Genomic DNA, 23,109 nt, shown 5'->3' on the forward strand with positions numbered 1-23,109 from the left:
GTTGTGGTGTTAGTTTCCACAGTCTCAGTAAAGGATGATGTTATTTGTCGCGCTATGCTTCGGACTGCGCGGGTCAGCTGGGTCAAATATTCCTTAAATTCTTCCCCCAGCACTGTGGCAGCCCTGTGTGCGTCTGATGCTCTCCTAATTGGGGAGAGTGGTGTGTGTATTCGTCGCCCAGTGACAATTTCATGGGGGCTCAGATGGTGGTCCTTCCATGGTTGCGTTCTGAGTTAGAACAGTGCTAGGGGCAGGCAATATACCCAGTTTTAATTTAGTGTGTTACATAACTTTTATAATTTACTATTGAGCAGGCCGTTGATCTTTTCTACTATCCCATTGGCCATCGGATGATAAATAGAACACAGTTTGTGCTTTACCCCCAAGAGTGTCATCACTTCCTTGAAGAGGTCATTCACAAAGTATGTGCCGTTGTCTGACCGTATCACATCACATATCCCCCACCGGGAAAACACTTCTCGTACTAGACATTTCGCCGCACACTTCACATCTCGGTGGCAACATAGACCCGCCTCCACCCACCTTGAAAAGGGACACACCACCATAATTAGATATCTTGCTCCGTTACATCTCTCTCCCATGTCGGCGTAGCCTATGTGGAGTTCTCTGAATGGCCCTACTGGTCGTGGCAACGTGCCTCACAATGTCCTCAATGTCATCCCTGAATTGTATGTTTGACATGTTGTACACTCTATGACAACTTTTGACAAATGTTCCTGTAGGTTAGGGACAGACCTGAATGTCTGCGGCGATGTGTTGTTTCGCTACATGGGCTGGGAAGTGCAGCTGTTGGAATGCTACTTCTAGTTTTTCTACTGGCATCACTACCTTTCCTGTTGTCTCCTGTCTCCAAATGAGATCTGTAGCTGACTTTTTACACCCTTGCTTGTCCCACAACTCTTGCTCTTCCGGTGGTGCTCTCCTCTGTAGCTCTATTTCCTTTGCTATGGGTGTGTTACTATAAGCTTCTTCTAGTGGCTCTACAGTGGTAGCTTTTACAACGCATTCAGTTACTGGTGTTATATTGAGATACGAGGCTTCCTTCACCGCTGCGTCGGCTGCCGCGTTTCCCAATGAGATTGCATCTGTATTGTTGGTATGGGCTAGGCATTTCACCACCGCCACTACCGATGGTTCATATAATGCATCTATCAATTCATTTAGTAGTGCAGCGTGCTGTACTGGCGAGCCATCCGCTCGTCTGAACCCCCTCCTATGCCAACGCGATAGTCCTGAATGAACAGTGTTAGTTGCATATGCTGAATCTGAATATATCATCAATGTGCATCCTTTGGCCGTGCGTAATGCTTCAATTAATGCAGTTAGTTCCGCCGCTTGTGTGGAGTAATGGGACAGGAGGCGCTTTTGGACGATTGTTTCATAGCTATCTTCTTCCATTCATACTAGTGCCATCCCTACATGTTTTTCCCCTGTTTCCTGATTTATTGATGCTGACCCATCGATAAAATTTGTTTCTCCTTCCTTCAGGGCGTTTTCACTCGCTTTGGGAATATCATGACCCTCCCCCTCATATGTTGCACAGTCATGTTTCTGCATGTCCTCCATTGTGCATGTCTCTGTATGAACGTTGCTGGGTTTAACGTTTTACACCTTCCTATACCTACATTGGGGCTTGAAATTATTATTTCATATGCGGTTGCTCTTTGTGTTGTCAGTGTTGATTTTGACCGCTCGAGATTCGCAAATAATGAATGCTCGGCATATAGTGTTACTGAACATCCCATCACAATTGTGGCACTCTTTTCAATGGCAAAGGACGCAGCTGCGAGGGCCTGTTTGCACGCGAAGTGACCCTGAATCACCACGTCTAGTGTTCCACTGTAATAGGCCAATGATTTGTGGCCTAATTATGTTTTTTGTGTCAGCACTGCTGTCATCAATGTTCCACTGCAGTGTGAGAACAGGAAAAATTCCCTCTCATAATCGGGGTTTGCGAGGACTGGGGCATCTGCAATAAGGTCTTTTAGTCGGAAGTACTGAGTCATCATGTCGTGTATCCATTTTATTTGGGCTCTATTCTTCTGTGCTTCTTTTAATGCTTGCAGTAATGGGCATGTGTAGCGTAATCAAGGATCCATGCTTGGCAGTAGTTACATATGCCGAGAAAATTTTGCATGCCCTTCACTGTTTTTGGTATGATTATGTTACGTATAGCAGCTGTCCTGTCTGGGAGTATTCGTTTCCCATCTTTCGATATCAACTGTCAGAGGTATACAACTTCGGCAAGGCAGTATTGTAATTTCCCTTTATCCGCCTTGTACCCCTTGGTAGCTAACACGTTTAGTAGTGTTATGGCGTCTTCCCTGCACTTTTACTCTGTTTTGCTGCAGACGAGTAAGTCATCTACGTATTGTATAATGGTGCTCTCTACATCTATGTTTCCAATATCTTCACATAGTACTCTGTTAAAAATGCTGGGGCTTTCTCAATACCCCTTTGGGTGTCTGCGATGCTCATATCTGTTGTTTCCCAGTGTGAATGCTGTAAGATACTGTGATCCTGGATCAAGTGGTATAGAGAAGAAAGCATTCTTCAAGTCAACCAAAGTAAAACATGTAGATTCTTTGGGTATACTGCATAGTATTGATGCTTTTGGATGATGTCATTGAGTGGGCGGAGATCTTGGATCATCCTCCATGCCCCTCCTTTTGCTTTTTTGATTGGAAAGATAGCAGTATTACACTGGGAGTTTGATGGCACTATGATACCTTGGTTCAGGAGTGCACGTATTGTTTCCCTAATTCCTTCCTCTGCTTCTCTGGATATTGGGTATTGTTTCACTCTTGGCGGTGTGGCACCTGGTTTGAGTTTTATCTTTATGGGTGTCACTTCATGTAGTAACCCTACATCATGGGGGCCTGTAGTCCAAATTTCTGGTGCCACCTTTGCCATATCTTCCTCAAATATTGTTGGCGGGGCACTAACACTACCCATAAGTGGGTTGTGTACCTCTCTGTACTGGATCATAATATCACACGGTATGCTTATTTCCATTATTATTTTTCCATCATCTTTGTTGTCAGTGAATAATTCTTCATCAGTTATGTCTCTTAACATTATGTTGGGATCTATGCATAACACAGTTCTCCACTCGCATCCATGCGTGTCCAAGCCTATGACCACAATACGTTTACTTGATACCTGAACTACCTCAATATCTATGGACATTATCGTGCCTGGCACGACATCTACACTTACGATTGGGCAGAATATAACGTCTGATGGTGTTCTCCATTCTTTTTTCGTTATTTCAGGCACTACTCTGGCTAACACCTTGATACCATAGATGAACTTGTCTATGTCAATGGGTATCCCTCGCACTACAACTTAATTCATCATTGTGCTGATCATCAACATCGCTCGTACTGGGCATACTCCTGGGGTGGAACACACTATTCCCCGCTCTGTAAATGAAATGGTCATGTTCAATTTACTTAGCAAATCTCTTCCCAGCAAGTTGATTGGCACGTCTTTGTGGTACAGTAAGGGTGCGTGCACTGTTTTTCCCCCCACCGTTATATCAAGATCTTTGGTGTAAGGAACTTTTAAAATAGCCCCAGAGAACCCCTGTGTTTCGAAATTCCTGCCTGAGAGCGGAAACCGGCCTTCCATAAGATATGATTTTTCCGCTCCTGAATCTACCATAAAGATAAACTGCTTATTTCCTATCTCTGCCCCCACTAGTGGTTCCTCTTCTGCACGTCGGGTGGTGGATAGGACTGGACACGTAAGTGCTCTCTGTGGGCTGTCCTAATCTGCATACCTTTCTTGAAAAGACATTATCTCCAACTACTGTTACGCCACGGATTGGTGCAGGTGCACCATTTGCAGCTGTTGCGAAACTGTTATTGCTGGCGTTCCCTACAATGTTTTGTCTTGCCATGGGATGTGATGCACTGTGATGTGGTTGTGGGGGTGGCTGTCTTTGTTGTACTTGCAGTTCATTATAACACTGGTCCTGTGGTCTCCCGCCTCCCATTGGTAATCCATAGGGGCTACCTGGGTGTGGGCAACCCCATACATGTTCATTATCCATGGGAGTTTGCCCCTGAAAGTACCCTGAAGGCCGCATCCTGCAATCTCTTGAATAGTGTCCCCATCTTCCACAATTCCAACATGACCCTTGCTGCCCCCCTCTCATCCCTTGCCCACTGAATCCTCTATTTCCCATACCTCCGAACCCCCCTCTCTGGCCACGGTACCCACCTCTTCCTCTTGCCGGTCTTTCTTGCCACTGCGGTCCTCTCTGTGGCTCCTCTCCATTCCACGGTCCTTGCTCTCCTGCGACCTACAGCGCTGCTATTCCAACTGGTCTATTTCCCGCACTTTCACCCCCCTCGTTCTCTCTATCAGCAGTTACATTGGCATTTATGGTGGCGACCTTCACCAATTTGTTCTGCACCAGTTTTGCTTCGTCTGCCAACCTTTTTGTGTTATCTCCTTTTCTCTCTCTTTGATCCTCCTACAGTGGTGCACAATCATACTCTGAATTTCAGGCCAACCCTTGGCTTCTATCCCAGCTATTTTATCCAAGGCCTTCTGTACCTCCTTCGGGAGTCCTTTTTTGATAATAAAGTAGAACAGGGCAGTGGATTGATTCCATGCCATGCCAGTTTCGCTTCTCCACAAATCTTGCACTCGCAGTATGAATTGCGTAGGATCCTCGTTCTCCTCCATTGTACATTGCATCACTAAATGTAAATCTGGAATATCTGTAAATGTGTGCCGCAATGCGTCCCACACTTGTGCTCGAACATTGTTGAAGGGCGATCCATCGTGGCGGTCACAACTCATTGTCACTCCTGGGAACCCTGCCTTTTCCCAGACAGCGTCTGCTTGATCACCGACGGCGGACACTAGCAAACTCTTTACATCACCTATCGCTAATGGTACTCCTGCCGTGTTTTTCTCGAACGCATGTATCCATTTCCCCGCCCCTCCTGCAAGTGGGGGGAGGAGCTTCAACAGGTTCTTTTTGTCCATTTGGGCCCACAGAATATAATGTGGCCTACCTGCTCCTTTATGTATCAGCGTCATCTGCAACTTATGTTTCTTTCCTGTCTTATTTACCGTCCCTTTCTTTACCTTACTCACCAACATGTTCCCTTCCCGCTGCCTTAATCTACCCTGCCATCGTGGGGGCGATGGTTCATCAAAAACAATCGAGCTGAGATGGTAGCGGGGATCCCATAGCTGCTGCTCCCTCTTCATACTCATCTAAGTCACTCCACACCTCTTCTACTTCCTCTTCTTACTCCCCATTCTCATCGTGTCCTCCCCCTCGCTGACTTTTTGGGGTGGCAGGGCGTATAATTCTCACTGGTTTATCATTCAGGTGGAACAGGAACTCTCCTGATCGCCATTCCTTTTCTCGCCCTTGTGATATGTGTGTTCCATGAGACGATATGGATCGTGCTGGCTCTTGCGTTGCTGGTGCTAACTCCCCTGTCGCGCTTAATGAGGGTGCGAGATCTGCTACAGACAATGGTGGTACTTCCCCTCCCCCGGCATCATTTGGCCTTTATCACACAGTGCTCTCAGCCGTGTTATTTCCATTTGTGCATGCGCTAGCTGGCGATCTAAATCTCCGGTTAATCGCGCTAAATTCACAGGGGGCGCGCTCGTTGGGCCATACAGGCCTCCTTTGTCATATGGCGGTGGTGCTGTGGCTATTGCTCCGTTTGAGGGAGTGCTGTGGTGCACGCTGGTATGTACAGAGGCTCACTGTATCCTACTGCTGGTCTTGTCATTAAGGGGCATATTTTGGTTGTGTTATTCTCAGCTGTGGTCATTGTGCACTCACCCTTCGGCGTTCTGCTTACTTCTTCCTGCATTTTCTGTTTTTCAATTGTTTTTTCTGTACTTACCTCTGCTGTGGGGGCATTTTCCTCAAACATTCGCCACAGGTCCAATACTTCCCTTCTGTTCTGCAACTGTTTCCCCTTATACCTCGCCAATAAGTGCATGGACACTAAATCTAACACCCATTTGTCGAACGACCCTCCCTCTGGCCAAATTGGTGTCACAATGTCCCCTTTTATCTCTGTCACCCACTGATCATGGTATTTTTTTTATTCTATCACTATATAGTGGGAGGTGCTGGCAAATATGAGCTAACAGTGTTACTCCTCCCATGACGATATTCCTCCCTTCGCTTGTATGTGCGCTTGCATCCGGGCCTCCTCCTAATCACACCCTACTACCACCTGTTCTCTTGTATAGATCAACAATATGTCATGCGTTTCTTAATTATTGGCAATTATTGTGTATCAATATTCAATGTTACCTTTGTACCTATTGCATTTCTAGCTTTGATAGTTCACTTTTAGCATGTATGACCTCCTTTCAACAAATCACTTGCAATATTTCGACATATGCGACACAACATGAACAAAAAGCAAAAACATATAACACATAACATGCACATGCACTACCTGCGCGCTTTTACTTCTCCTTTGTTCCCGTTACTGAACACTTTTTCCCTTTCTCCATTTTGCCTGCTCTTCTCATTCACTCCGCACCTCTTACACCATCTTGCTCGTTCCCAAGAATTCTTGCTTGCACGGAAAAAGAAAATTCTAAATAACTACTCTGAGTCTACTCAATATACCAGACCCCTACTTTTTTCTCTTATCTTCGCTTATTTATCTGCACTGGACGAGACAATGCTACGCGACGCTGCCTTCTACCCCGTTCGGGCTAGGATACCTCTTTTCTTCTTCTTCTCACAAAACCTAATGGCCATAAAAAGGACAGATCAGAAAAGCCTCAGCATCACGCACACAGTCCCTACTCTTAGCTTTAACCCACTTTCACCTGTTCCCTTGTTCCCTTACTTTCCCCCTTACCTTTTCTTGGAAACCTTCACAACCGGCACTCACGTGTTCTGTCAGGTAATCCGAGGGTCACCATTCTCGGTCTGACCCCATTCAGGTCCGCACCCCAACCAAGCCGTGGCCCACCTCGGCGAGCAGCTTTTCAGTCGGGTATTCGTCAACCAGGAACCCTTGACCCTTTCTTGTAGTGCGCACAGGCTGGTCGGCCGCGGAGGCGATGGTTTTGCTGGGGGGCGTCCCGGATCTCGCCGCACGGTGTGAGCCTCGAGGCACCTCTCCAAATCATGTTGCAGGGGGTCACCAAATGTTTGTGCCCTCCCCGATTTATACGTGCAAAAGAATAATACAGACACACTCCAGACGGGGAATAAGGCACAGAGAGCAGGCTGCAAGAGTTCAAGGCAAGGTTTATCTAATGAATGGCATTCAAAAGATCTCTGATAGCGCTCTGCTACAAGTTATCATTACAACACATTTTATAGAGTAAATGACGCAACTAACATAGGATACTACATTGGTCCCGGATTGGCTAGTCCACACAAGGTCTCAGGTGTGGGTGGCATCTCTTCCTCCGGGTTGGTTGTTTGGTTGGCGGGAGGATTGACATCAGTTCTCTGTGCTCCGAATGGGTGAAGGTCAGGTCGCTGGGAGGCAGGGTGGTGACTATCTAAGCTAACATAATATATTCTCAAAAATGCATGCACTAAATAACAATTGTTCAAAGTCTTTCAGTAGTTTATCATGTCTCTATAAAAGACACACATATATCTTTACTATCAATAACATTGGATTATACAGGTCTTAGGTTAAGGGTCTTGACCACTATAATACACTGGTTGAAGTTAAGGTCTGCACTCATAACAATCTCTGGTATGTGGCTTTTTGTTAGTGGTAGGCAACTATATACTGCAACAGGGGTCTAATGATAGGTGGGGATCTGCTGGGTGGGCATAATGGCGTGGTCAGTGGTCTGGTACATGAAAGGAATATCTTGCAGGGACACAGGGCCATGCTAGCAGTACGTTTCCACTGGCGAGGGTGTGGGGGCAAGGACACATTTGTGGAGATGGACGAGCTATGTGCTTAGCTCATCCTGGTTCACATGCAGGACAGTGATCTCAGAGGAAGAGTGATGTGTTACATTTATTATGTGTTGCAAGCACCTCCGGCTTCAGTGTGAGAATGGAACCGCAGAGTTTTCGAGTCAGAGCGAGAACGAGGGTGAGGGCCCTATGCCCTGCGCGCCTGTCCGTGCTGCTGTGAGAAAAGGGAAGAGAAGCGTTTTGTACTATCGCAGTGAGGCCTAGTCACCAAGATGGAGTCGAAAGGGGGTACACAAATGGATGCCCCGTGTCCTGCTCAGTGGTCCCATCTACGCGAAAGTCAACCAAAGTTAACATCGCATAAGGGCAAGGGGCAAACCCACTACTGGAGGCACTTGGTCCGAGTTTTGTACTGAGAAGTAGAGGACACGAGGGGCTTGATGGCCCCTCGCTCCCACACAAGGGCTTTAGCAGCCAGGACATTGGGCAAGGCACATTTGCTGGATGTTGCGAGTGCACAGTTAATTACCAAAGTTCATGAACAACAGTATTGAACTGGCTTAGGAAGTTCACATGGTCATATGCCCTCTGATGAGCAAAATATCTATGATCACATCTACTCCACCCTGATGTTGCATTATTGGCGTGCCAGCAGGTACAATTGAACTATTACAAACTCACTCTGAGATGTTTTATGTAATGGTGACCCCCAAGGCTGACAATATGGAAATAGATACATAATAAAACAGCATTATCTCATATCGCAATGCATTAAGGTGGTCGGACCACACGTAATTATCATGCGAAGCGATGACCTGGACTCATTGAGTGCTCTCCAATTGGCATGTAGAGTAATGCACTGAGCAGAAATCATGGCATTTCAAGTCATTGGGCCTCATTATAACTCAGGCGGTCCGGAAATAACGGTGGTGGTAAACCCGTCGCCACCGTTGTTTCCGGACCGCCTGATCCCGACTCCTGCAGGCGGGAGGTGATGTTCCCGCCAGGTCTGACCTGGCGGTTTTAACACCGCCCGCCTGCAGGCGGACGAGGAAACACCGGCAGCATTACGAGATGCTGTCGGTGTTTCCATGATCCCCATTCCCATCGAGTCCCATGGGACTCGATGGGAATGGGGATTAACACCATTCCGCCCCCATGATTCCCGGAAAACCGGGGTTGTAATGCCCCGGTAATTCCGGGAATCCCGGAGGCGGAATGGTAATATGAGTCCGGCGGTAACCAGGCGGTTTTACCACCGCAGTTACCGCCGGACTCGTAATGAGGCCCATTGTCTTTACTAATGTAGTCATAAATGGTCCTGCAATATCAGCAGAATGTCAGGGAGAGGAGGGTGACACCAATGACTCTGAAGATGATGGGGCTTAAAGCAGTGCCATAACATTGGCCTTAACCAATGTCATTTGGGTCACCATTGCAACTGCTACTGCACCAATGGTGCATCAGTTGGCGCTACTATTGCCGACCGACTGCCTGTATCACTCCTGCATCCGCCACAACAGATATGCATCTTGTACAGAACAGCAGGCTGTCCCTGAGCAGTAGTTGTAAGGCACAAAAGAGTTATTCTATGGTAATTGCCCCTCCAATCTGTTGTCACCCCTAATCATACCACAGGGTCCTTTACAACCTGCATACAGGAGACATACAGTGGTTTGGAAGATAGGCAGGACCCTAATAGGGATGCCAATGCACTTCACCAGTCTGTGCCCCGGCCCACAAGATGATACAAACGATAATCAAGGCCCTCTCGAGGGTACTAGCCTGCAAAACAAGTTAAAGGGAAGGATGTGATGGATCTAGAGGATGGAGGGTGACCTCAAGATACCACTGAAGCAAATGCCAGGATACAAGTGGTAATCAGGCCAATCAGAAGCACTAAGCAGTTTAACAGGGCCTTGCCAGTGAGCAGATGCAGGATTTAACCCATAGAATATAGACTTCTCTGGGGGTATGTGGGCAGGGTGAATATGGCTGTGTAGCTATGGTAAAGGAGGCCAAGAGCAAACGTCAAGCCGTGTGCTGGATATGAAGCATCTGGCTTCCTGCAACCTCATGCAATGCTGGTGTGTGGGGGTGTATGCTGCAAAGAAGTCAGGCCTTAATTGTAATGATCCACCTATGTAAATGGCAGATAGCACCATGTGTCGCCAGGGAACCAAGCACTCCATTTACTGCTAGGCCTTCTTTATCCTATGTGTACCCATCACAGGGTGGCAGCGAAAGGTTGTGGAAGTGATAAGCCCACGTTATCAAGCACTCCCCAGTTACTTCTATGGTTCTTGAAAAATACACCTGCAAAAAATAAGATTGGCTAGTTCTGTGCATGTTGCGTATGGTGGAAGTATTAATGAGGGGGCATTAAGGGTTTTCTTGAGTGGCCATTGGAGTGTGGTGGTGGTAAAAGTGAGGGGTTTTGCCCTTTTCTTTGAGGTTTACAGACATATTTATTTCTTTTTTACATGTGTTTTTGTATAGTGCTAAACACCACTGTATGGTTCCTTTAAAAAGCTATGAAATCTGAGCTCTGGCCAATCAGTACCAATTGAAAGTTACTTAACTGCACAACTGCCTGGCTGGGTCTGAAGCAATTTAAGCCAATCCTTCGACTGATTCGCGTATCCCTGCAAATGAATCTTCCCCTTTCGGAAATTAATTAGCACGGCTCATACAACAAGACAGTGTTTCAAAGCACTGCAAAGCACAAGGGAACGGGTCAAAGTAGAAAAATAAACAATGGAAAAGAACAAAGAATAAATAGAGAGGGCCAGGACCCTATTGGACTCATGAGAGACCAGGCCAACAATCTCAGTGATGGAGAGGATGGTTAGCAAGGGAGGGCGATAGGGACGGTGGAGGAGAAGAGAAAGATCTTGAGTTGTTTGCAGAACTTGAGATGGTCCAGTTCAAGATGGAGAGAGAGATGAGGAGACTGTTCCATAGGAGGGAGCCAGCTGAGGAGCGAGATCTGCCACCAGCTATCTGCTTGGAGAAATGTTTGGTCAGCATTCGGAGCCAGAAGAATGAAGGGATCTGGAAGGAAAGTATTTAGTGAGAGAAAGCTGCAGGTAACATGGTCCCAGGCCCCAGACAACCTTATGAATGATGCAAAGGTTCTCGAATTTGATCCTTGCAGCAACCGGCAGCCAGTGAAGAGATTTTAGAGCTGGAGAGATATGGTCCCAGGGCTTGAGGCCAAGGGTAAGTCTTGTACCCCTATTCTCTTATAGTTGAAGTGGATGGATTGAAGAGAGAGGCCGGTTGAGGAAGATGCTGTTATAGTAATCCAGCCTGGAGCTGACCAGAGCTCTAGATACATTGAGCTTCTGGGGGAAGGTGAGGAAAAGGGACAATGCCTCGAAGGAGGTGAAGTTGAAAATGGGCCTTCTTGGCAAGGTCCAAGCTGTAGGGAGTAAAGGAGAGAAAGGAGTCGAAGATGACTCCAAGGTTTTTGGCCTCAGTGGAAGCAGAGGGAAGTGAGCGCATAGAGGATGGCAAGCGTACAGGAGGAAAAAAGGGAGAAGGTGTCCCGATAGGAAGGACCTCAGTCTTACTGGCCTTGAGACAGAGATTGTTACAGGTGCACCAAGAGTTAATGACAGGCAGGCAGGGATGATAGAGGAGGAAGAGAAAGAGGAGAGCTTGAAGAGGTGTGTGTCATCTGCGTAAGACTGGAAATGAGGAGAGAAGGCAGATATTAGGTGAGCAAGAGGTGCAAGGTAGATGTTTAAAAGCCAGCACAAGAGGATAGAGCCCTGTGGAACACCACATGTGGAGAGAGTGGTGGTGGAAGAGAAGGAGCGCAGGAGAACTGGGGAAAGGTGGTCAGTGAGGAAGGAGGTCAACCAATCCAGTGCCTGTGTGAGATACCAAAAGTATCTCAGAGCTGCTTTATGAGGATAGAGTGGTTGACCATGTCAAAGGCGGTAGAGAGGTCAAGGACAATGAGAAAAGCAGGAGGGTTACAGTCAAGATTTGCGAGCAGTTCTTCACAGGTGTTCAGGAGAGCAGTTTCCGTACCTCTGGATGCTCAGAATCCAGATTGATCGTCATGTAAACCACCAATGAGCTCAGTGTGTCAGGTCAGTTGGGGGTAGACCAACTTCTCCAGGAGTTTCACAAGGAAGGGAATAGTAAAGATAGGGTGCTAATCGGCCGTACATGAGGGGTCGACTGAAGGCTTCTCTAGGAGGGTGTGCTTGAAGGGAAAGAGCCAGATGCTAAGGGGTAGTTACAGAAGTCAGCAAGAGCTGGAGTGAATGAGGAGATGTTGTCCTTAATGGTCCTGGAAGAACATGGAGACACCTGTTTGGATGTGAGCTTCATAGAGCGAACTACTCTAGAGATCTCGTCAGTTGTGATAGGTGAGAAGGTGGCAAGAGGGGGTGGTGGTGAAAGAGAGGCCAAAGGTGGCAGGGGAACAGCAGGAGGAGTGGTGGAAGGGGAAGAAGACAGAGAAGTCAGAATGCCAGAGGTGAAATGGGTGAAATGGGTTGCTAGTGCAGTAAAGGGGGCCTGAGAAGGGAGCAGCAAGGTGGAGCCTGCAGATGGATTGAATAGTTGTTTATTTGCATATTTATGTAACTTTGGGTCTCACCCTAAGTAACTAGGGGAATCCAGCCATGGACCCCTTGCTCACTATTCTTAGAGAGGCACAGCTCCACCCTATTGATGAGGTCCAACCAGACCGAAACACGTGTCAGGGATTGCCGTTGGTACTCTTTTTCAGAGGAGAATTGCCTAGCATTTTGGTGCTGGACTGCCTCTGGACAGGACAAAGACTGATATGTTTGGGATATTTCTCCTCTGTGAAAGATAGTGAGATAAAGAATCTGGGTAATGCTCTCGTAACCAGGACTAATGTCTGGCACAGAGACTCCCAGGACCTTCCTTGTTTTTTTTGTATTGTTAGAGGCTCCAGAGATATGGGCCTGGATGTGGGCCCTCTTCTTGGAACGGATAAAGTCGGTATTGCCTTTGGAGTAGGCGACAGACCACTTTTTCAGAGGATGAGCATGAGGTCTGCCACTTCAGTTCAGCGACTATGCACTTTTGTTTGAGGGTGGCTAATCAGAGTTGTACCAGATGTTACGCTTGGAGGCAGGTTTCAGGTCGATCCTCATGACAGGGGCAAGATTATCAAGAGTGTAAGTGATAGCAAGAGCAAGATTGGCAAGGACAGAACCAGTGGGAGAGTCAAGAGGAGGGGAAGGAGGAGGGATGAAGGTGGAGGCAAAAGCAGCATCTGACATTCATGACCAAAGTAGGCTGGCAAAGTAGGCTGGCAGTCCTGGTGGAGGCTCGGTCAGGGGGTCGAGAGGTCCCACATGAGAAGAGAGAGCGCCCAGACCAGGAGAGAGGGAGAGTGAGAGGTTTGGAGAACAGGAGATCAGCCAGGATGAAGGCATCAGGAGTGTGTCTGGCAGAGAGGGTCGGGCTGGAAGGGGAGAATACTGATGGAGAGATAGGTACAGAGATCTCGGAAGAGTGAGGAGGCAGGAACAGTGGCATCAAGGTGGATGTTGAATTCTCCAAGGAGGAGGAGTTTAGAAGTAGAGGTTAGAAGAGAGGAGGCGAAGTCAGTTCATTCGGAAAGGAAGACAGTCACAGGGCCAGGAGGCCTGCAGCTAGTGGCAAGGGCGAGGGAGAAAGTTGGAGGGACACCAAGTTTGCAGACAAGATTTAGACTTTCAAAGGAGGTTTATGGCTTGGTGGGTATGAGAGAGCTAGGGATCCACTCAGGGAAGATCACAGCTATTCTACCACTAGGCCAGTTGCCCAAGGCTTGGAAAGGATCTTGTAACCGGCAGGGAGAAGGGAGTCAAAAGCAGTGACTGAGCTGGCATTGAACCACATGTCGGTGAAAGTGAGGATGTTGAGATCAAAGTCTTCAAGAAGGAGGCAGATGTCAGAAAAATGTTTGACAGCAGATCGAGCATTCAAAGTGGCTAAGTGTAGCCAGTCGCCACCTTTGAAGGTTTTCCAAAGAGGGGTACAGGGAGGTGGTACACCCGTCAGAGGTGGCAAAGGAGGTGAAGAGAGAGAGAGGAGGGAGGAGTATCAGGAGAAGGTAGGAAGTTAGTGAGGGCAGGTAGACGCCAATCAAATAGAAAAAGATTGGGTTTAGGATCCTGGGCCATGACTGTGCCATTGTGATAGACATTAATGATGAACCTAGACAATGAGAAGTGTGCCAAGAGTGCTTTCCATCTAGTGCCACGATGAATGGGTGAAGAAGAAAAAGGGGAGAGGGTAGAGATCAGATGGGAGGTCCGAAGGTCTGGGGATGGGGACACAGAAGAGGATATCAGTGATAGTATGTTTGGAAGTGGCACTGACATAGGTGTCAGCAATAGGTAGGCCAGGGTTAGAGGCCAGGAGATATAGGTGGTAGAGTAACAGTTGGAGTAGATGGGAGAGATGGAAAGTGTCTTTGAGGTGGAGAAGGGGGACAGATGGATTTTGGTGAAGGTCAGAGAGATTTCAGGGGAAGGTTGAGGAACATATATGAGGAGGCAGAGACCAAGAGGAATGATGGAGAAGATACGAGGAAGTGGATGAAGAGAATGCAAACATCACAGGGAACAAATAGGGTACAAGCAGGGAAAGGGAGGCACTGGACAAGGATGAGATGAGGAGGAGGAAGGACACTTGCCAAGCAAAGATGGCCAAGAAAGACAGTGTCAGTCAGGAGGTGGAAGGTGGAAATAGTGGGGCTTGAGATAGAAAGGGGTCAGAATAGCATTACTAAAGCATTGGACAGGCTCACTTACCTAGGGCTGAGCACTGGCACTGGCCAATCAGAACCATTCCTGAACAAGACAACATATGAGACTAGTGGGGGAGCCATATTGGATGGTATCAAGCTAAGAGGAAATACTGAACCAAGATGACAGAGAAAAGCTAGCCAGATGTGTGACTCCAGATTGAGTGGAAATGTCAAGTTAAGGTAGGAAACTAAAGAATGCTTGCTTAATGCATAATATCTTGTGGCTGCTAACCAAGAGGCTCACATATGGTATCTGAGACAATCGGATATCCCAAAGATTGAGCCTGGATACAAAAGCTCAAGAGGAAGAGCCAAGTGTGGACTAAATTCTCATGAAACTGATAGAAGAACAAGTGACTTGAGAGTTTGCATTTGTTGGGAGGCTGTAATGATATTGCCCTGAAAATTAACTCACTACAGCCAGGGAAGATATGGATTGTCAGCGATGGATGAGATACTATGTTCCAGGATGACCAGCTTTCCCTGAGAATCGCAAGTTGGGCCTAAGGACCAAGGCCCAATTAGTTGGAATTGACTGTTTCACACACATCGCAGGGAGAGAGAACCATAAAAGCAGAGGAGATCATTTGGATTTATTTGTAACCTCTCAGGAAATCAGATGCCAAGGTGCTTGGAAAGACCTGATTTTTGCATCTGGGAGAAGATATGCTGAGCCCAAATGGGCAGGTACTTTGTTTAATGTATACTTTCCTATGAACATTTGCTGAACTGTGACTTATGGTGACCATCCTAATATAGACTGGCAAGAGCCTGGTGAACCTTCTTTACATATATCAGTATGCTTCCCTCACTGTGTTTATTTCTGTTAACCCTAAAAGTGCCTTTTGAGGACACTCTGCATGGCCACCTCTGAATTCTGCCTTCTCCACCACTACCTCTATAACATTCACCTACTGTTGCAGTAGCAAATACTCCATTGTCCGCCCTGATTCCTCTCCTCCGCCTCATTGGCCATCCACTATAGGCTCTCCCACCTCAAGTTGCTTGCACTGTGGTTATAAGTGACTATAACCCAACCCTAAATTCCAGCATGCACACAATTCTCCAACATAATATGGCAACTAGCATTCTCGACTTCTGAAAAGCGCTTCTTTTTCCTCCTCCACCTCTGCCTCGAAATACAAAACCCACTCAGCATTATAATTGTATTTATGTATTTATTTAGCATACATTTAGTCAAGTACAATGTCTTTATATACACACAACTCCACATACCATGAAATGATTAGTAATAAATAAATAATCCATCTAAAATCAGTAAAATGTGATCACAAAGTTGTGATTTTGCATGATTTCCAAATTCTGCAAATTGCGCCACGGTAATAGCAACGGTAATAGCGCTGCAAATGGGCGGAATGTGAAGAATTTTACTTCCAGCAAATGGATGAAGGTAAAGCTCACACTTTCCAGCCAAATTTGGGATTGGACAGAGCGGTAATGCAGCGGTAATAACGTGACCTCGAAATCTTTACTGCTCCGCCGAAGACGTGATGACCCCCAAGCAATGGAAACAAATGGAAGAAATCAGAAAGGGTAAGCAACCAAAGGTCACAGGTATATTGTATTGGGAATACAAAAGGGAAAGGTATATTCCCATTTTGAAACTGTTTGGGGTGACACAATGAGGAAAATTGGAAGGTCAGGGAAACAATTATTGTTTTTTTCTTTACTCTGTCATAAAGGTAAGGGTAAAAATGGAAAAACAACAAAAGGTGCATAATAAATACATAGGCAAAAGGAATCTAAAGCACTCAAATTGATTCTCTGATTCACCACCAAACTGCTCCAAAATCCACCAAAACCCATCTACAAAAAAAATTGTGAGCGTGCCCAGTACACTCCTCCTTTACATAACAAGATGGGACAAATTCAGGACAATAAATCTAGAAGACCTGACTAACAAGTTTGCAGCCCTCAAACCCAACTACAACGATTCCATTCTTCACGTTTACATTTAAAGTTCAGGAAAGGTGAAACCCTTAAGCCACTTTTCAACATCATAAACACATTCCTATCAGAACCTAACTTCCCAGATGCAGCGCAAATGAGACAAAGCCTCCCTCTGTTGAGGAAACCCACACTCGGCACAGATGAAATGGTGAACTATAGCTGCATCAGGCATCTACCCTTCTTCAGCAAGTGATTGAGAAGACCCTTGCCTTTACTTTGCATGAAATGATCACTCAGCACAATCTCCTACAGGACTACCTATAGTTTTTGACCACAATCCAGTACATAGACCATCGCCATCCAAGTTATTGATGACATTCTAGACATCTGGGACAAATGGGAACCCTGCTACTCATCCTTCTTGACCCCTTTGCTGCCTATATTACTGTTGACCATGAAGCACGCCCCAGCATCCAAGCCCCATGCATGTTCTTTGATGGAACAGTCCGGCAGTAGTTCACCTCATACCTCTCCAAAAAGATCCAACTCATCCAGGTGTGTCCCAACTGATCCCACCACCCCCAGAAACCTTTGGGCCCCAAAAAGGCTCCATCCTGCCACCTGCCATCTCCAACCTCTACATTGAACTGGTAGGGGTGCTCCTTGCCAACAATTACATCCCTGACAACAATAGGCAGACGACACACAGCTTTACCTAAATATCAATTGCATCAATGAAATCAATTGACTCAAGCACTGTCTGCCCTTCATCCAATCCTTGATGTCAAGTCCCTACCTAAAGATCAACCCTTCAAAGGCTGTATAGTATTTGCTACTAGGCAAAGTGAGTACTAGGGCTAAATTCCCCAGTCTTTCAAAAAATCTATATCCATTTTTGTGCATAATTTGTTCACTGATTGGTATGTTGAATTGAGTGAGGAAAAGCAGTGTCCATCTACTTATCCATTCTGCCCACTGTCATCTTCAACCTCTACATTGAACCTATGGTGATGCTCCTTTCCAACACTGACATGATGATACCAATAGGCAGATGACACACCTGTTTAGCTAAAGGTCAATTGCAAGAACAACATACATTGACTCAAGCACTTTTTGTCCTGTATCGAAGCCTGGCTGTCAAGCTACCTAAAGATCAACCCTTCAAAGACTGAATTAATTCCCGTAAAAATCTCACCAAGCATGTATAATTCTAGAATTGACTGACTGACATTAGGCTGGATAGATTCACAGCCCGACTCTCATCTACTGCAAAATCTCTCGACTGTACTATCGAATGTGTCTTCTCATTAAAACACACAGTTTGGAAAAAAAGACTGATGCTGCAGGATACCAGCTTAAACTCCTCTACAAAATCAAGCCTTTCATCTATGCACAGTGTTTCAGAACAGTTGCACAAGACCATGTCAAGGCCTCCTCACAGGCGTCCCAGATGCCACCAAGGCACCTCTGAAAGCACCAGCAAGCTCCAGCAGACCCCATCACAGGACTAAGAAAATATAACCACGTCACCACTATCTTCAAGGAGCTGCTCTGGTTACCCTTTCAAGTACTCATCATGTTTAACACTGCCTGCATAACCTACAAAACAATAATAACCAAGACACCACCCTACTTTGCTGAGAAACTCACTATGTCCCGACGCCAGTCCAAGACTATAAGCCCCAAACATTGCCCCCCAGCAAACAAAGAACTGCAGAAGGGAAAAACAGGAAACAGGTCTTTTCCTGCTATGCACCTTGTCCATGAAACATCTTACCAATGCAGATAAGACTTTCCCCCCTCCATCCCACATTTCTGGAAGGAACCGAAGGCCCTACTCTTGACAGAACATCTCTCCAATTGCTGATCGCTTCACTCAACCTTTTTTCTTCCCTGTGGATTACATCCACTCCCCTCTTCCCCTACACATCCGAGCTCCCTTGCTAGCCCTGCACCCATTTTTATCCCTACCTGGCTCTAAGGGTAAAGGATGGGGCAACAATGAGGGCCAGATACTTCCACCCAATAAGTTATGCTGGACCTGGGGTCACTGTGAGGAGGAGCCTGTGGTCTTCCCCACCCTTCCCTGGTCAAGTGGCATGGACTTTTCACTGGACATCACCAATACGATGTCCCTTTATGGGACTTCTATATCACCAGAACAACTATTGTGCAGCAGGGAGGCATTTGACCAACTCTCGTAGGGTAGAGTAGTTTACGTAAAAGAATGACACAGTCTAAAACACACTTGACTGGCATTCGCAAGATCCATGCATGTGGTAAACCTATTAACAAGCGTAAGGATTTGCAAACCAGGCAAACTTACAGAGTGTGCAACCCCACTCTCCACAACACGCTGAGTGCCGGCACACAGAATGAATCCAGGTTAATGCCATCATCAGACCAGTTCGGCCCTTGGGCCCACTAGGGGAAGAGTTAAAACTTACAATGTGGTCAAAGAACTGCCCTATAATTCAAATTAAGTGAATCACATTCTCTGACATTCACATTTGAAAATGGTCAGAGAGGGGAAATCTGTGCTGAAAGGGACCAGGCACTGGCCCCTAGAGAAAGGATGGGATTTGGCAGAATAAATCTGTGATAGTCCACAGAGTGAGGATCTGTGGAGAAGGAGCCTTGTTGATGTGAGAGGTGAAAAGGGGAGGAGGCTGGTGTGGAGAATGATGAAAGAGAGGAAAGGCGGTGAATTTGAAAAAGAGGAAAGGATGGTGGAGCTTTTAAGTCGAAGTGAATGTGGAGAAAGAGGAGCAGAGAGGAGGGTGGAGAAATCGGGTAGAGGATGGGGAGAAGACAAAGGTCAAGAAAGTGGTGAGATATCAAGAGGATGGGGTGAGATATTTGATTATTTATTTATTTATGTGCTTGATTACAATCTTATAATGTGCACAACTTGCTCCATATGGAGCACCAGAGAACAGAACAATCAGTAAATACAATAGGAAAAGTATTTATTTGTTCTCAAAAACCATATCTAAAATATGTCATATACTCCTAACATTAAGAAGAAAACAGAATCTAAAAATAATAATTTCCATGAAAAATAATAAGAGTCAGCCCTCAAGCAATAGCAACATCCACAGAAAAGCAGAAGGAGAATCTAATATATCAAAAGCCGAAGACACTTTGGGTAATTCATGGAATAAATGTGCGCCGAAAAGGGGAGCGTTAGCGTGAAAATCGCAGCGCATGCGTGCTAAAGCCTCGTATGCAGCCATTTGTCGATTCAGGGAATGCGCTGCGCGTGTAAAACCTGGGATGTGCGCCAAATCCGTGAGTGGCGCATGCGGGTGCTCACATCACTAAACGCTGTGCGCGATATGCACAGGGAAAGCTCACATCGTGTAGCACACACAAGAAAAGTGGGGAACAACGCTTGAAAATGTGGGCGTTACGGGGAAGTATGGGAGGTAAATGCTCACAACGCCCAAACACGCGCTAACAACACGTATTCATGGAATCAAACAGGGGAAACTGGTGCACCAAAAAGGACGCGCTAATCTGGAAACATGTACACCAGCAGGAAGCAGGTGTAAGCGGCCCCACACAGCATAAAAGTGCACGCAAACAACAAACAATCTCATACGCTACAATGAATATACCGTTTCTCGCAGCAGTGGTCGTGGGACACCACAGGAGGAGGAGGATAGCTAGGCCCCACATTTTTTTACCCAGGACCATCCTTTTTGGGATGCCTGATGACCAGGTGTATGGGAGGTACAGGTTTCTACCACTAATAATCTTAGAACTGGTCAGGGAGGGGGTGGATGACCTCACGTCACCCACCCTGTGCTCCCAAGCACTGAGCCCCTTGGAAAAGGTGCTCAATGTACTGCACTTCTTGTCTACTGGGTCATTTCAGCGGACAAGTGCCATAGTTGGGGGTGTCTCACAGGCCACGCAGTCACGCTGCCTACACCAGGTGTTGGAAATCATGACTGCACGCCCCTCAGTCCGCAGGCATATAGACATGCCCAGAACACCTGCAGAAAGGCAGGCTGTCGTCCAGGACATTTGCAGGGTGGCACACTTCCCCAAAGTGCTAGGTGCCATTGATTGCACCCATGTGGCTCTACATCCTCCCAGGGCCACTGAGCACATCTATCAAAACCGCAAGCACTGGCATTCCATCAACGTGCAGGTTGTATGTGAATCCAAGGGAATCATCACCCCAGTATATGCCAACTATCCGGGGTCCAGCCATGATAGTTTCATATTCAGAATGTCACCCATAAACCGGGACCTAGAAGCTGGGCGGCATGGCGACACATGGCTAATTGGTGAGTATAAATGCCTCTGCAGTTGCATGCATGTCAGACACTGAGAAATGTGAAAACCCCATTAATGACAACCATTATCACCTCCCCAGGGGACAGTGCCTACCCTCTGAGCACCTACATGATGACGCCAATACGGAACCCCACCACACAACCCGAGGTGCGATACAACACAGCCCATATTGCAACCCGGGACATAGTGGAGCGCACATTCAGAGTGCTGAAATCACGCTTTCGCTCCCTTGACCGCTCTGGTGCCCAGCTGCTGTATGCGCCCCCAGTAGTGTGCAGGAACATAGTGGCAGCATGTGCCACTTATCTACCGACCACCGGGCCCTTTAGGGTCATTTGAAGAAGACCTCACAGACATCTTATCAAACAATCTTAAAAACTCCTCACAACGCATTTTACTAGGAGACCTTAACCTCGGATTTAGCGATCCCGCAGACGCCAATACCAGTACAATCAATGACACCCTAGAGGAACTGGGCTTCACCCAGAAGATCACTGAGCCCACCCATATGAAAGGGAGAACTCTGGACTGGCTAGCTGTTCACAACTGCCCAGTCCTGGTCTCTGCTATACTCCCACAGCCCTGGACAGACCATTACTTGATCTCGTTCACCGTAGAGGCAACCCCAGCACAAGCTAACAGCATAGCTCCAGCTGTCCAATCCCAAAATAAAAAAAATCATCCCCGAAAACTTGATCCCGCTAATCACACCAACCTTGAATGCCATCCAGGATCACACAGATCTATTCACGATGGTGGACATCTATAATAAAATCATGCTCTCATCTCTTGATGCCATAGCCCCTTTGAAGCTAAAAAAGAGCAAGCCCCGGAAACACATCAACACCTGGTTTTTGCCTCATCTTAAAGCCCTCAGACCTGGCGAGCTCAGCCCTCTGAAAATAACAAAAAAAAATTGAGCAGTCTAGCTTCCCAATATAAAAAAGAAATTATATTGGCCAAACAAACGTCTTATAGTACGCGAATCTCACAAGCTAAATCTAACACTAGAGAGCTTTTCACAATACTTAAAGAGGTTGAATCCCCGATCCAAGTGCCTGACTCGTGTATCGAAGATAAAAACTGGTGCATGGGCATACAAAATGCCCTAGCGAACAAAATCTCCTCCCTTAAGACTAAGATAAGCATTAAAAAAGAATCTCTGCTCTCCTCTACTAAGCCGAGTACCGTCACCCATAAAAAGGTTCACCTGACTCAATCGCCCCCCCAGCGCACAACCCCCCCTTTAACTTCCATAAAGTATCCACCAAAGAGGTAGAAAATACTATTCTTACCCTCAAACCTTCAAACTGTCACGGAGACCTATGCCCCGCTCAACTGATTAAGGATGCAGCCCGTGATCTCACACCATTTATTACCAAACTAATAAATGCGTATTTCACATCAGGCACCATGCCTAATAATTTAAAACAGTCCCGGGTCCTCCCTCTGCTTAAAAAACCAAATTTAGACCCATCCACTCCAACTAACTACCGCCCCATTACCACAGTACCGTTCCTTCTTAAAATCCTCAACAAAATAGCATACCAAAAGATCCAACATTACCTTGAGCTCTTCCATCTCCTAGGCGTCCGACAATCGGGCTTCAGGCCACAGCATGGAACCGAAACTGCACTTATAGATCTCAAGGCACAGATAGACGAGCTGAGAGACCAGGGTAAGACAGCACTATTGCTACTCCTTGATCTCTCGGTGGCCTTCAATGTGGTCGACCATGTGATCTTGTGCAACCACCTACAAAAAGCTGCCCACTTCTCTCAAGAAGCAACCCATTGGATCCAATCCTTCCTTAACAACCGCACAATGAGAGTCTTCTCATTGTCAGCAGCAGCCGACCCTACACCTATCACTTGTGGCGTGCCTCAAGGATCTTGCGTCTCCCCTACACTTTATAACATCTTCACGAAGCCCCTTTTTGATGATCTAGACGATCTGGGTATCACCTACACTAATTACGCCGATGATACCCAGATCCTCATCCCATTGTCAGGGGATTATGACAAGGATTTGGCCTTTGTTAATAAAGTGTACCTCATCATCCAGGCATGGATGGCCTCACACGGTCTATGCCTGAATGATGACAAGACGGAACTCCTTATTCTAGGCTCTACACACTACCTCAACAAGCTGGACCACAAATATTCATCGTTCATAATTG

The sequence above is a fragment of the Ambystoma mexicanum genome, chromosome 1p (assembly GCF_040938575.1).
Source record: "Ambystoma mexicanum isolate Mex_15411 chromosome 1p, UKY_AmexF1_1, whole genome shotgun sequence".
In the NCBI taxonomy this organism is placed as follows: Eukaryota; Metazoa; Chordata; class Amphibia; order Caudata; family Ambystomatidae; genus Ambystoma; species Ambystoma mexicanum.